The 14,038-nt window shown below is 36.3% G+C and overlaps 1 protein-coding gene across 1 annotated transcript in view; it reads right to left on the reverse strand.

The window, feature by feature from the left end:
* Window positions 1-13,634, reverse strand: part of LOC112681715 (LIM/homeobox protein Lhx8-like) — a 57,189-nt gene extending 43,555 nt beyond the window's left edge. Inside the window, exon 1 of the mRNA XM_025552009.1 lies at window positions 13,582-13,634. The gene's annotated coding sequence lies outside the window, so the exon portion shown is untranslated. The remainder of the gene's footprint in view (window positions 1-13,581) is intronic.
* Window positions 13,635-14,038: the final 404 nt, after the last annotated feature.

A 14,038-nucleotide genomic window follows, 5' to 3' on the forward strand; every position in this document is an offset into this window, starting at 1 on the left:
ATGCGCATCATATTTGAGGTTAGGCAGATATTAATCACGCGACAGACCTTTTTTTTAATTTCTAATTATTGCAATATACGATTTCACATGCGTAGAGTATACGCACACGCGTGCATACGACTATAGTATATTTATACATTTCACAGTATTCATCTTATTTTCTGACAGCGTAAACACGGCTTCGGCGGACAAACTAATAAAACCGAAAATCTCGACGATACCTTTAGTCATGCGTACGTAACGTACAATATGGAAATACATTACGGTGGTTGTATAAAACATCGACCAATATACGCAGTCAAAGTGGGCTCAGTTGGAATTACTATTGTGAATCTGTATTGCCAACAGGCAATTCGAAAATAGGTGTGCTTAAGATCTTAGTACAGCGGAGTAGTGGTGGTGGCACGTCGATGCTTTTTCGGCACATTACCGCGATATTAGCTTTCAAACAAATTGAAATCTATCTTAAAAAAAAAAACCATGTCGTACCGTCTTTGAATATTTCATGGATATCAATATACTTTATGGCGGCGGCCGGCAGTAACTTAGGACGTCACTCTCGAAATAAGTTTCCATTGGGTTCTTTCTATTTACAGGTCCGCCCCAACCACACCACAACGCAGCCCAATTCCACAACGAATGTCTTTAACGGCATTATTTAATAGCTTTTAGGTTTTCCATCCCGTTCGAAGGAATGAGAAAAAAGCCTCGACATTTTCTCATCCTCTCCGGTTTATTAAAATTTTATAAATATCGGCGAACGTCTCTACGGCGGAGGATAAAAATATGCAAACGGCCGACTGGCGCAATCTAATAATAATTATTCAAAAACAGGTTTTATTAAAATTCATTTCGTTTAAAAGGACATTAAATTTAACAGATAAAGCCGTATCGACTTCACTCTAATCTTTATACAGTGATTAAATGTATATATTTTACATATATCTGAACAAAGTCTTTTATTTATAAAATTGTTAGTAAGTATTTTGTTGGCTCAGGTGTCCTTTGAGGCGCAGTTGTTAAAGCGATTTTTTTCAACGACAAATAATTCAAATAACATTCCAGTAGATCGACTTTTAAAAACGACATCATAGTGTATACTGATTGATCTTCGGAAAGTAACACTTCGTGGTTCATAAATATTTCAACTCATGATTAATTACAAAACAACCAGAACCCTTTATTATGTCAACCAGTCTATATTATATAGCTATGTATTTTTTAGCTATTTTTTGAATAAGAATCCTTAATACAATATCATTTGTCACAATTTATTAAAAAGTAGATATTTTAAATCTCTGTAGATACAAATAAATCTTATTATAACATTTCGCACCGAATTTGTTTTAGACTTTAACATAAACATATATCTGTCGATTGAATTATTTTTTTTGTTATTAAATTCCATCTAGTCACGCTTGTCATATTTTAATACATGAATATAATCTAAAAATCAGAGAAAAACGCCAAAATTCTGTATAAAATCCTGTTACGGTTTGTAATCAAAATTCGACAAATCATTTTTTTTTTTTTGCGACAAAGCGGAGTCGGCAATTTCAATAAACGTTTTTAAATAACAGTGTTCGTTTATTTTCCTAACACGCTAGTTATAAGAGATATCTTACCTGACACATGAAAGTATTGTTCATTTTTGGAATGTAAAAAAATAATAATAATAATAGTTACAAATTTTAAACTAAAATGAGATTTTATCTTTTAGCCATGAAGTCGAAAATATTTTGTTCGGTTTAATAACTAGACAAATATCAAAATACCATGAGTACAAAATGAGTTCAGTCATTTGATGTAGCGAATCTCAGAATTATTTGAATGAGTGTTGAACTGTGTATTTGCGTGTACAGTTTATCGTTGTAATTAGGTCTGATACGTCAATAATAATTAATATATATTTTTCATTAATTGATTTTTAAATTTGATATTGTTGGTTTTTTCGTTTGAATCTGTCTACAAATACAATGCGTTTAAAGCCTTTCACACGACGACAGTTGACTACACATTCAATCGTATTCACTTCACGTACATGGTATATAGGTATAGTAGCTAGTGAGAAAGTAAACATAGGTATACATTATAATAAAACGATTTTTCTCCACGGTTTGTCAATCATAAATTCTCAAATCGTATCACAACATAACAAATCGTAGAGCACATAATTTGACTTCCAATTCTCTATAAGCTTGTCAACTACGGCCGTGAATCGTTCGCGGATGACGAAGTGCTGCAGCAGCGGGGAAATATATTGCAATATACAACGAAAACAAACTTCAAAATACTGACTCACACACACACGCGCGCGCATATGTATGTATATATGAGTATACATTCACACTAACGTACACTACAAGGGGATCTTATTAAATAGAGAAAGTTGGGTGTTTTAAGTATTCCCGGTATTGCGATAGAGACGGGTTGACGGGGTTCGAGGGTAGATTTAATTAACGTGGGAAGAGTGCTGAATCGGGAACGTAATGAATTTCCACGCAGTTTTCCGGAACCGGCTTCATTAGCGGAAAAGGCAGTCCACGGATAATTCGAATGGCTTTAAACCCTCGACTACCCGATTGCCCTGCCAGCCCGAATCGTTACTATTAATTAAAAAAATCCGCTACAACAGTTCTGTATTTCGCAGCGCACAGACCTATACCAAAATATCGCCGTTCTTGCATACCTATTATAATGTCCGTAGTACGTGTAAAATATATGCGAAGTTGTATGTATGTTATATAATATTGGAATGTATTATTTTCTTTTTAGTTATTGTATTTTTTTTTTTTTTTATTAAGTATAACACTCTTGTGATAATATAACGACTGTGTTGATGAAAATTGAAAACTGATTGGACCGTAATGATATTATGGTGCAGAATTTATAAATGCACTTTAAAAGCAAAACTTGATATGGAAATGAAAACCCAATCCATGAAATCGATCACTTTTCACAAAAAATAAAATAACGCATTTTTCTTTGATATATTAGTACTGGAAAGTTTTGGCCATGGCGATTTTGGTTACTGTAATTCATTTTAACAGTTTATGATATTTACGTGACTGGATTGATTTTTAAAATTATTTTTTATCTGTATTACAATATACAAAATTGTTCATAATATTTATAATATAATACAAATTTTTCCTTTATTAATATGGTATATTTTGCTAGACTTTTTTTTTTTTTTTTGATAACGCGTAAAAAAATACAAATCATATGAATTGAAAAACAATTAACAGAAATTCAATGTATCTATCAGTGTGATAATTTAGAAGACATCATATAAATTTCATTTCGAATATTTTCAATATTATTTTATTTATACAAAAATATAAAATATACTTTATGTTCAACATTATTCTAAAATAAATCGATATTTTGTATAATGCGTAAAAGTATTATAACAATAAAAGCTTATACGAACCAAAAATCCTTTCACTACTCGATAAAAAAAATGAAAATAATAAATTATAATTAATAAAAATATATTTTTGATAGCCATATATATAGTTTTTGAAATATAATTTCAGATTTAAAATAATGGATTTACTGCAGCTTTACATTCGAGGTACTTCTATATATATATATAGAAGTAATTTGACGCGTATAAATAATTCGTGGACTTGCTCTTGTCAGCCAATAAGTATTGTTTTTTCGATCGAATAATGTCTCATGTCGTTATTGTTATACCCGATGCGGCCGCCAATTTCAATAATTTCTACGAGGGTTGAAACATTGAGCAATAACCAGAAACCGGCAAACGCACCTTCTGCGTCTCTCTTTCCTCTCACGCACACACGCACACACACATAAACATACACGTAATAGTGGTGGCCGCTGGGTCCGTCGGGGGTTCCGTTGACTTTATTATTAGAATTTCCGATGGGCCAGCCGGCCTGCTTGCCAGAGAGGTCAGAGAGAGAGAGTTATATTACATATGCGGCGAAAAGGTCTAAATCGATATAACACGCCAGGGCAGGGGCGGCCGGAGGAGGAAGCGACGGTGACGAGCCGCGGGTGGGATAGGAGGAGGAGCGAAAAAAACCTCTTAGCAATATTGCGAAGAGATGTAGGAGTGTTTGATCGAAAACACCTTAAATAAGGGGGTACGGCGAGTAGGTCATGAATGAGACGTGCACGGGGGTGTAAAAGGAGAGACGAAAGGCCGGGAGAGGAAAATCGTTTTCCGAATCTAATATATGAATGAAATGGGGAAGAAAAACCAATTTCGAGTATCGCCGCCGAAACCAATACCCGTCGGTCGGGTGTTATTTAATCGATAACTATCACACATGATACATGGGCTCTGCTGCTCCTTCTTTTTTCCTCCAGCCACAGTCCTCTGCGTACTCTGCCGTTAAATTGGCTTTGCAATGACGACGACGACGACGACGACGATGATGACTACTACTGTTACTATTACTACTATGACTGCCACTACTTATACTACTACTACTACAGTTATATAACTGCTATAACCGCGATTACTATGACATATATTATATGTCCGTGCTCTATACATAATAAAAACTGCTAGACACAACGCGCACCAGGAAAATTTATTTTTGCATACATAGGCTAGCAATTGAAATGCGTATAAATCATCTTCTTGCATCCCTTTAGAATGTTGTTATATTTTCTTTTATGTCACTTCTACGTACATTTCCATCAACGCTTTCTATCGTCCCCTACGATACAACGGTTCAAATTTAAACAAATGCGTAATTTTGATGGATAAAAATCGATATCGAGCGCATGTGTGTAATATATTAATGTGTATATAAGCCTGTCAAATAATTACCTAGTATACTTGGTGAAAATCCGCGTTAAAATACGTTACAAACTGTGTCATTCGTAAAAGTGATACTACATGGATACTATATAAATCAATACTCGATGTATTTGATCGTTGTAAATACCAAAGGTTATTTTTTTATTAAATACATTTCTTTAAAATTATACGTACAAACTTTTAAACGATATTACTCGAAAAACCTTTGTTCGCACAACCCTATTCACGAGGGAGCTTAAAAGATAATGGAATTGCGTCTAAGAGAAATGTTTGCTTTTGTCAATAAGTTACAATAATATAAGAAACGTTTCTACATTAATAATTACTCTGATTTCTATAATACGCATGTTTATTCAAACTGCACGTTGGTTGATTATATTTTTTTAATAGTTTATTTAACCGACCTTTTATAAATAATTCACAAAATGTATTCCTATGTCAGTATTAGTCTTTACACTAAATACAATTGAACTTGGTTGTTTATTTAACTCGTGCCAGACAAATTGTACTATTATATTTATATTTTTTACTTGTCTAGAATTCTATTGTTGTACGGTATTTTTTGGCTCATGCTACATTATGTAATTTATTTCGCAACTGGGTATAACATCCAAGATATATAGAGCTATTATAGTCACAGATATGGCACATTTTTTATTTTTTTTATGAATTAATACGGCTTTTAAGTGAATAACAAAGACGTATTTTTCGATGAATTATCGATGTATTATTTATTTGTTTGCGTACAAAATGTACATTAAACACGATTAAAGTACAATCTAATATTTGTAGGAATATCAAACCTCCAGTCGTTTGATATTTAAATGGAAATTAGGTAATTAAGGAAAATTGTCAAGGAAATGAAATAACTCTACGGAGTTATTATTACATCGCATGTTTGTTACTGCGCCTCATTAGTTAGTTCAAGCATATGAAATGACAACGCTATTTCCTGTAATTATTTATTTCCCAAACATCATATTTCTCACTTTAATACGCAATTAATTACATAACAAATAATTTGAAAAAAAAAAAACAAACGTAGAGTATTTTAATGAAACTGATGATTTCGTGTGCTTTGCTTATAATTACAATTTACATATTGCATAAATTTTCTTTTTATAATTACTCTTCGTTAATTTATCAAAAGTACTGGTACAAAATTGTATAAAATGTGATTGGAAAATAATTTTGAATCGTAAATTAAAGGTAGGTATTGAGTTAATGACTGAGTGGATGCATAAACGTATTCCGCGTATAATATATTTGTATATTTTTTTGGCAAAATATTATTGTTTATAGTATCACCTTGGGAATAGTAAAATTAAATTTTATGATATTGATAATGGAGAAAAACGAATTGAAGTGTGTATTTTATTTAATTTAAAATCATCGATGTCAGTTGGGTGATTTTTTATCACCCGTAACGTATGACCGGGCGCACCGGTGGAATAATCGTTTACGTCGAACGACCTGAAATATTTACATGTTTCTTTTGCACGGAAAAGAAAATGATAATAAAAAAAAAAAAAAAACAAATAGATTTCCCTAGTGTGCTGTGTTTCCGAAGACAGTACAAAGAGCAATGGATTAAATCACAAAATGAGCGCAAATAAATATTAGAGCATTTTTTTTATTTTTATCCTGAATGCATTATATCGTTATTGTCATATGCATTGCAGTGAATGTTTATTCTCACGCGTCTGCAAAAGAATAGTAATAGTAATAGTAATAATAATAATAATAACAATAAAACATTTTAATGATTTATTTTTATAAAGATACATATACAGAGCACTTAAATCGTATGCAAATCATGAATAATAAGAGCCGTTCGTCGCTACCCTTTAAATTACAACCCTTCCGAGGTATTATTATCATAACGAAATCCCTTTTGATTGAGGGTTTGTTATGACACGGCTCGGTGGCGTCATTAAAAACTCGAAATGTTAACGACGCTTTTGATATACCTCTTCTCCCCGACGTGACTCGAATATCGTTTTCTAATTCCATGTACCACCTGGTGGCTGGAAAATATAACAAGTTGGAAACCTTATTTATAGTAACAGAGACGTTTCCGTTTCACGCGAATGCAAACAATTCTACTCACGATTTTCGCGTAAACGGTAGAAACCAATTTTTTTTTATCGCTCTAAAAATTTGCGTTAAAAATATTTACGTCGAACACACGAAAAAACCAGAAAACAACCAAACAATGACAGCAGTATTTTCCATCGCGTTATCACTTCTGATAGAAATATTATATAAACTGGTACTCGGATAGTGGGCAACAGTAGGGGTGATCGCTTCCACCCTTGGGTTTTTCAATCGTTCAAATTACGGTCAAGTCTTCGTTGTACTTAATATATCAATCATAAACATTCCCATTCGCATCCTCCCTCCCTCACAAACAAGTTTCGTATCCGCCCTTGGGCAACAGTAAAACGATGTGAGTCAACGATATACTATTACTGTTGTTGTTGATCGTATGTACTCACGCTCCGCCGACCGTTTGGTGTTTCTCTTTTTTTTTTTTTTTTTTTTTTTAAACGAATAACAAAGGTTTTCTCGCAGCAAGAGGCTACGGTGAAAATACGTTTTTAAACTCGAACGGTACACGCTCGGGGTCGAATCCCAGTGATCGACGAATTCTTACGTTATACGTAAAATAATGTTCGAGTTTAAGCGCGGTGATCATTTATACATATCATTTCGACGTTATTCAGTCAAAAGCGACCGTTGTCAAACAGTGCGCGTGCGCACGTGTACTATTGGTGACGGAGAGGAAACGGAACCGGCCGACGATATACTATATAATACGAAGAATGTGCGTGCGTGCGTGTGTGTGTGTGTGTGTGTGTGTGTGGGACGGACGAGATGTGCATTAACTTTTCACGAATGTAGCGAAGAGTCCTCCCGTTTCGGCGATCACGCGGTAGGAGCGGTAGGTCGGGGTACCAGCCCGAATCCCTTATTGTAGTCAATTAAGGGAACGGTTTTTATTATTAATCGAACGGTTTGTCACTTAGTCCTCCCCGCGCGTTCCAAAGAGTTTTCCCGTCCCACCTTTAGTCCCACTCGCTAGCACACGCACACACAAACACATACGCACGCTGCTCGTACAGCACTTGTAGTATTCGAAGTAGTAGTAGTAGTAGTAGTAGTAGTAGCAGTATTCGTGCTCTGCCCGCGTTGCTACTCTCTTTCTTCGGGTCGTCTCTCTCTGCTCTAAAACGTGTAAGCGGATAGGATTTAGACAGAAGTACGCGCGCGCGGCGTGTCATAATGGACCGGTGGAGCGGCGGGCGGGACGGGCGGGAGACGAGTGAAAAACCAGAGAGCTCCATTAGAGCCCATTAATGGATTTTGAGTGGTGACTACGTCGGCGGCGGACCCGGAGAGTGGTTCTACCGCCACCGGCGCACCGACCCGCCCGGCGGCGCGCGCGTGCGGTTACCCCGCCGGGGTTACATCGATAAGGGACGACGACGCGGCGCATCCGCCAACCGCACACCGCCGTGTGCCCGTCACCGTGGTGCGGATGGCTTTAAAGTTGCACACGGCGAGTGGCCCCCTCGCGTCCCTTCTCGCGCTCCGACGCAACCCGCGCGTAATGGATGAGAAAACTTATAAAGGAAAGTGCGTATATTATACATGTACGCGCGTGCACGGAGGGGCGCAAGGGATACGTGTGCGTTAAGCGAGCGCGTGCGCGTTACTTACACGAACCGTACCTGGACGGACGAAGCGGCGGGAGTCGCACGACGCGTAGACGACGGCACGCGCTCGCCGCCAGGCTTTTTAAAGTTCAGGAGCCGGCTCCTTTTGCACGCTTCCTGTCGCGGCACTCGAACGTTTCGGGCGCGATACCACACCCTCCGAGCGCGTCGTCCCTTTCACAATATCTATTATATGACGCTTGTGCACGGTGCACGGTCCGGAGTTTTAGAAATGCATTTCAGACACCGTTGAGACACCGTGCTGGTGGTGTAAAGCGGTCGCTGCGTAGGTTAGATCCAATCCACGAACATCATCGGAGGTCGTAAGACGCATGCGATTTTTCATTGAAAAACTCAAATATTAACCATCGTAAGAATTTAAGTCCTCGGAATTATTTTCTCAACAGAATTGATTTCATTTATTTTTCGCGTTTACGTGCTGAGTTTCGCGAGGATATGCACATCGAAATAGATGATGATATTATGAACGTAACCTGTAAAACGTTTATACCGCAGAAACATTACATTTATAGGCACATAAACTTCTTGAAAACCATTAACGAAATAAAATATTTTTTTCTTTTAGAATGTTGGAAACGCATTTTTAAATTGAAAAAGTAATTTAACTAGTCAAGGTATACACGCGTATAATTTGTACGAAACAACGTTTTTATTATGGATATTGTGAAATATATTATGTTTATTATTCACTCTCGCCCGAAAAAAATATTTACAACCTATATAAAATAAATAGGGTATTGAGTTAATCGTGTTATTAAAAACGTCCAACATCATAAGCTGGTATCCATGTAAGTCAATTACGAATAAATTTGATTTGGTTTTTTTCTTCTTAAAACGGTGAGATTATCAGCCACCTGGTACGTGTATCCATTATTCAGGTGTTCCGACCGCCGATTAATGTTGAGAAATGCATCATGAGCTCTTCTCGACCGGGTAAAAATAAAATATAAATATATATATATAGTGTTTATTGATAAACGACTAACTGAATTTCTCCGGACGATGAATAGTAGGGAATAAAACTTGGCGCACTGTTGTCGGGAAATGTAAAAAACTTATAGTCGCATTAAACAAACCGGTGTGATATTTCTCATGAGAAACACAAAAAATCGAATAGGAAAGGATTTTTCTCAGATTTTATTATTTCTTTTTTTTTCTTCTTCTTCTTGTTCTTCTTCTCCACTATAATTGAAGATTAGCAATCTCCGTCAGCGGTTTGCACGCGATACTAAACGAAAACAATATCAAAAGCTCTTTTACTAGCCAGATTTTTAGTAGTGCTGCAAGAACCTAACTAATTACGACGGCACTCAGGCGGCGGCGAGTAGATCCGGATTTACGATCCGGCGTAAAATTTCCCCGGCTCCTCTCGTAATTGCGGTTGCTTCGGTAACGAGCGAGTAAATGGACGTCGTTTTAATTGCGCGACTTTCTTGCGCGTGCGATACGACAGGCGACGCGGTAAGCCGGGACGGTGGCGGTGGCGGTGGTGATGGTCATCATTGTCAGCACAGACGATGACGGGATGATGATAACCCGAGGCAAATTAACCAAAACTAAAACGAATTCCAATTAAAATCAAACGCGGTGACGATATTACAACACATTATGTACGTGTACAAAGATAGTGACAGAAATAGATTGAGTAAGGGAGAGAGAAGGCAACAATACGCATAAATTATAGAGTTCATGGACTATATACCCGGAGCGATGATCGCGTCGAAACATCATCGCGTACTAATATTATCGTCTGGTAACGCAGTCGGATAACAAATCGTCATCGACGTGACATACGGTTGTGTAAAACCGATACCGCGTGTCCGTACATTACACGTATACGAGTGGTACGCTATAAATTACCCGTATTACCTATACACGTAGTACATAAATATATATATAAATTTGTGTACACGCACACATCTGCACCATGACGGTAATGTGTGGAGTGAAGTGCGATATGTTAATTCACCGCAGCCGCGGCAGTCGGTATACGCTCTCCATTAGCGACCAGTTCGATCGCACGCCAGCCACGTCCTCCGATCGTAGGTTAACGGGGAGTGATCATTATTATTACGCCTGTACAATATGCGTACACCGCAGTGCCCACGGATCAATGTAAATCATTTTTACACTCGGAAACATTCCGAAAACACGCGGGAGTCGGTTTGAAATCATATAGTATAAGTACGCGTAACACGCTGTACGTGTATGTAATGTACACGGGGGCGAGAAACCGATTGGCCGTGCGATCTGACGACGACGACGATGATGATGATGATAATTTTATCACGTCCCGGGTACACATATGTTTTCGGACGACCGGACGGCGGTGGCAATGACCGAAAGGGATCTGCGATAGTGTGAACCGCAGCCACGCGTTGTCGTTCAAGATCAAACTTAATTAACGTCAAAAGTAATCGACTATAGCCGCCACCGAAATGCGCGGATCACGCCGGGGCGGGAGTACGTAGTACAGCGAGGCGACTGCGGGGACGTTTTAATTAATCAAGGAAACTTTTTAGAAATCCCTCCCCCTTCAGGCGGCTGCGGAAACGGAACGTTTTGACGGTTTGACGGTGCGTATTCGCGCGCGCATTGTTCGCGCCAACCGGTATACATATTAAATTAATCCCATTAGGTATTAATTTTCATTATTACATGAGCGAGTGCGTGCGCGCGCCGTCCCTTTGACAGAAACTTCACCCTCATCCTCCTCGTTCGCACGCACACACGTAAGCACGCACGCAGACGGGCACATATTATTATACCGACCTGGGTACTGTGAACGGGACGCGAAACCCGTAAGAGGGACCAACGCAAATTGGTTTTCACGTGTTTCCAGAAAACCCTGCAGCGAGCCCAGCCTTCTGTCGCGTGCATACGTCGTACACGGTAGTACCACGATCGTGGTCACCGTAACCCTTTCTCACGGTCCACGCACATACATATTATGTATGTACGTTTGGTTGCTCTAATCAGGTTTGACGACGTGATGAGTGTGCGATGACAACATTCGAAGGATCGCCGGTGTGGACACGGGTATACGAGTCGCGAGCGTGAGCACGACTTCAGGGACGGTTGGTATGCGATGGTATGCGAAGGATAGATAAGTATTGGGGAGGAGAGGATTAAAGTCTCCCTAGCCCTCATCTGATTGCGATTATACTCCTCAGACGTTTACGAGCCATCATCATGCGTAATACCGTATGCGCATAATATTATTAATTTTCCCTCGGGGTTCGTTCGCCGCCGTTCATCGTCGCACGGACAAATGGTGCACCATGTGTGGACTGATAACATGGATGCAATTTAAGAATAAATTCGAAATTCAAGGGGAGGATTGATACATTAAAAGTACTGTTTAATATTTTTTTCTCAAAAAACAATTTCATCCACGTTCCTTATTCTTAATACCGTTTTGATATGGTTTACAATTAACATGGAACGGCTGTTCAGCAGACAATGCTGCACTTAGGCCGCTTCAAATTGAACAATAATTAGCAATAATAATATGAATAATATGTATAGAGAAAAATAATTTGGGTGACTCGACAATTGAAATTATAAATTTCTGCCAGTCAGAAATCTGTAAAAGCAGTTCTCTAATGTAGATCAATTAAGTAGAATTAGTCTTAAACAAGATAATAGATACGAAATTAAGACATACAATATGTGTGTAAAATCCATAAATAAAGGCATAGGAAAAAAGTTCTGGGCTTATTCAGGTCCAGTAAATTTTAATTCAATGCGTATACTCGTATATATCTATAGAAGTATATTTTTAATAGTGTACACTATTACACAAGCTGTACTTTCAACGAATAAAATGTTGTAGATTAGTTTTCACCGTGGACTGTAATTAGACCAAGGAATTTAAGATTAAATATTATAATCGTTAACTTCGTAAAATAATAACTTGTTCATCCCACTACAAGCTCTGCACAATGAGATAAATTAACTAAAATGCTTGGATTTTTCAATTTTTTTTTGTACGAAGCGTTGTTTTATAAAATTTGATCAGATGAAAGTAAAATTAATTCCAATGACTATAATATTTTAATTTGTATACAATATACACAATATCCCTTTCAATGAGTTTATTGAATTATTTAAATAATAAGAACAATTAAAAAAAAAAGCTTCGATGAGAAAAAAGAAAACGAATCGCCGAGTTAATAAAACAAAATAATGATCAATATCAAAATATATACCGTTTCGAACAAAAACGAAATCCAATTAAAAAAAAGAATCGTAAATAATTTATGTTTTAATTTTAATTGACCTGGTTTTGTTGTTTGTTGTGATTTTTCATTAAATTAAGTACAGTTACCAAGATAAGTTTTCTAATAAATTTCTTAATTACTTCTTTGAGTTGTTTGTAGAACGTTTTATTTTCTAAATTAAATATAAATTTTTTAGATTTACGCTCGAAATCATCCTTTAATTTTTTTGATATTGTCTTATTCAATATAGATTGATTTTATCTCAGTTTACAGAATCATTAACTACACCAACTATTTGGTAACGATAGTAATAATTTTATGTTTACAATAATTTACAATATTCTTTTACGATATTATATTTATTATGTAAACTTCTTATTATTTCTATTGCAAATTACGGTCTTAAACACAATGAATTCATTAAAAAATTATTTTCATCTTACGTCTTAGTACGTTGGGTCATAAAATAATGTAGATGTATCATTTATTTTTAAATATTTACACAAATTAGTTTTATAAATAAAAATAATATATAAAAAAATATTTACCAAATATAATTGTATCATTAAATGCGTTAATGAAAACATTCATATATATTTATATTATTGCGCCATAACGTGAAGTAAATACTGTGGTAGTACGTTTGTAAAGAAATACTTTAGCGTACTTTTTTTATTATTATTAAACAATGATTAAAAAGTAGTCAATATATTTTTTACAAACACTTAAATTCGAATATAATTCATAATATTATAATCCCAATGAATATTTGATTCTGACTAACATATTAAAAACAATTTTAAAACTTTTCACTTACCTATGGCAATGGGAACGGATCAGTTTTTCGGTTTTTTAAATGGTAGCCTGAAAAAAAAAAAACTCTTATTAAAACTATTGTCAATCATTTCATTTGACGTACACGTCTATAATAATAAACCCGCTGTAAAGCGCGCTATAATGGAATGAAAAAAAAAAATATTCCCAGTTACCATAAAGAAAGAAAAAGCAGCTGCGAAAGCCGTCACAGGACATTCCAGTTTGAAACCATACCTCCAAATATCCTAAGTGGTTAAACAAGATTGCCTACTTCGCTACGGCCTTCAATGTTAATAACTAATACCGTCAACGATTCTCAGAGGGATAAATATAACTGTATATTAAATAGCTTACAGACAGAGTACTGATACTGTAATAAACCATTTATTTAGTAGAGGAGAACTTCGATGTAGCGCAGGGATCGGTCGCACTTGTACACAAAATTAATGAATTTCTAA

The sequence above is a fragment of the Sipha flava genome, unplaced genomic scaffold (genome assembly GCF_003268045.1).
Source record: "Sipha flava isolate LNK unplaced genomic scaffold, YSA_version1 195_pilon_pilon, whole genome shotgun sequence".
In the NCBI taxonomy this organism is placed as follows: domain Eukaryota; kingdom Metazoa; phylum Arthropoda; class Insecta; order Hemiptera; family Aphididae; genus Sipha; species Sipha flava.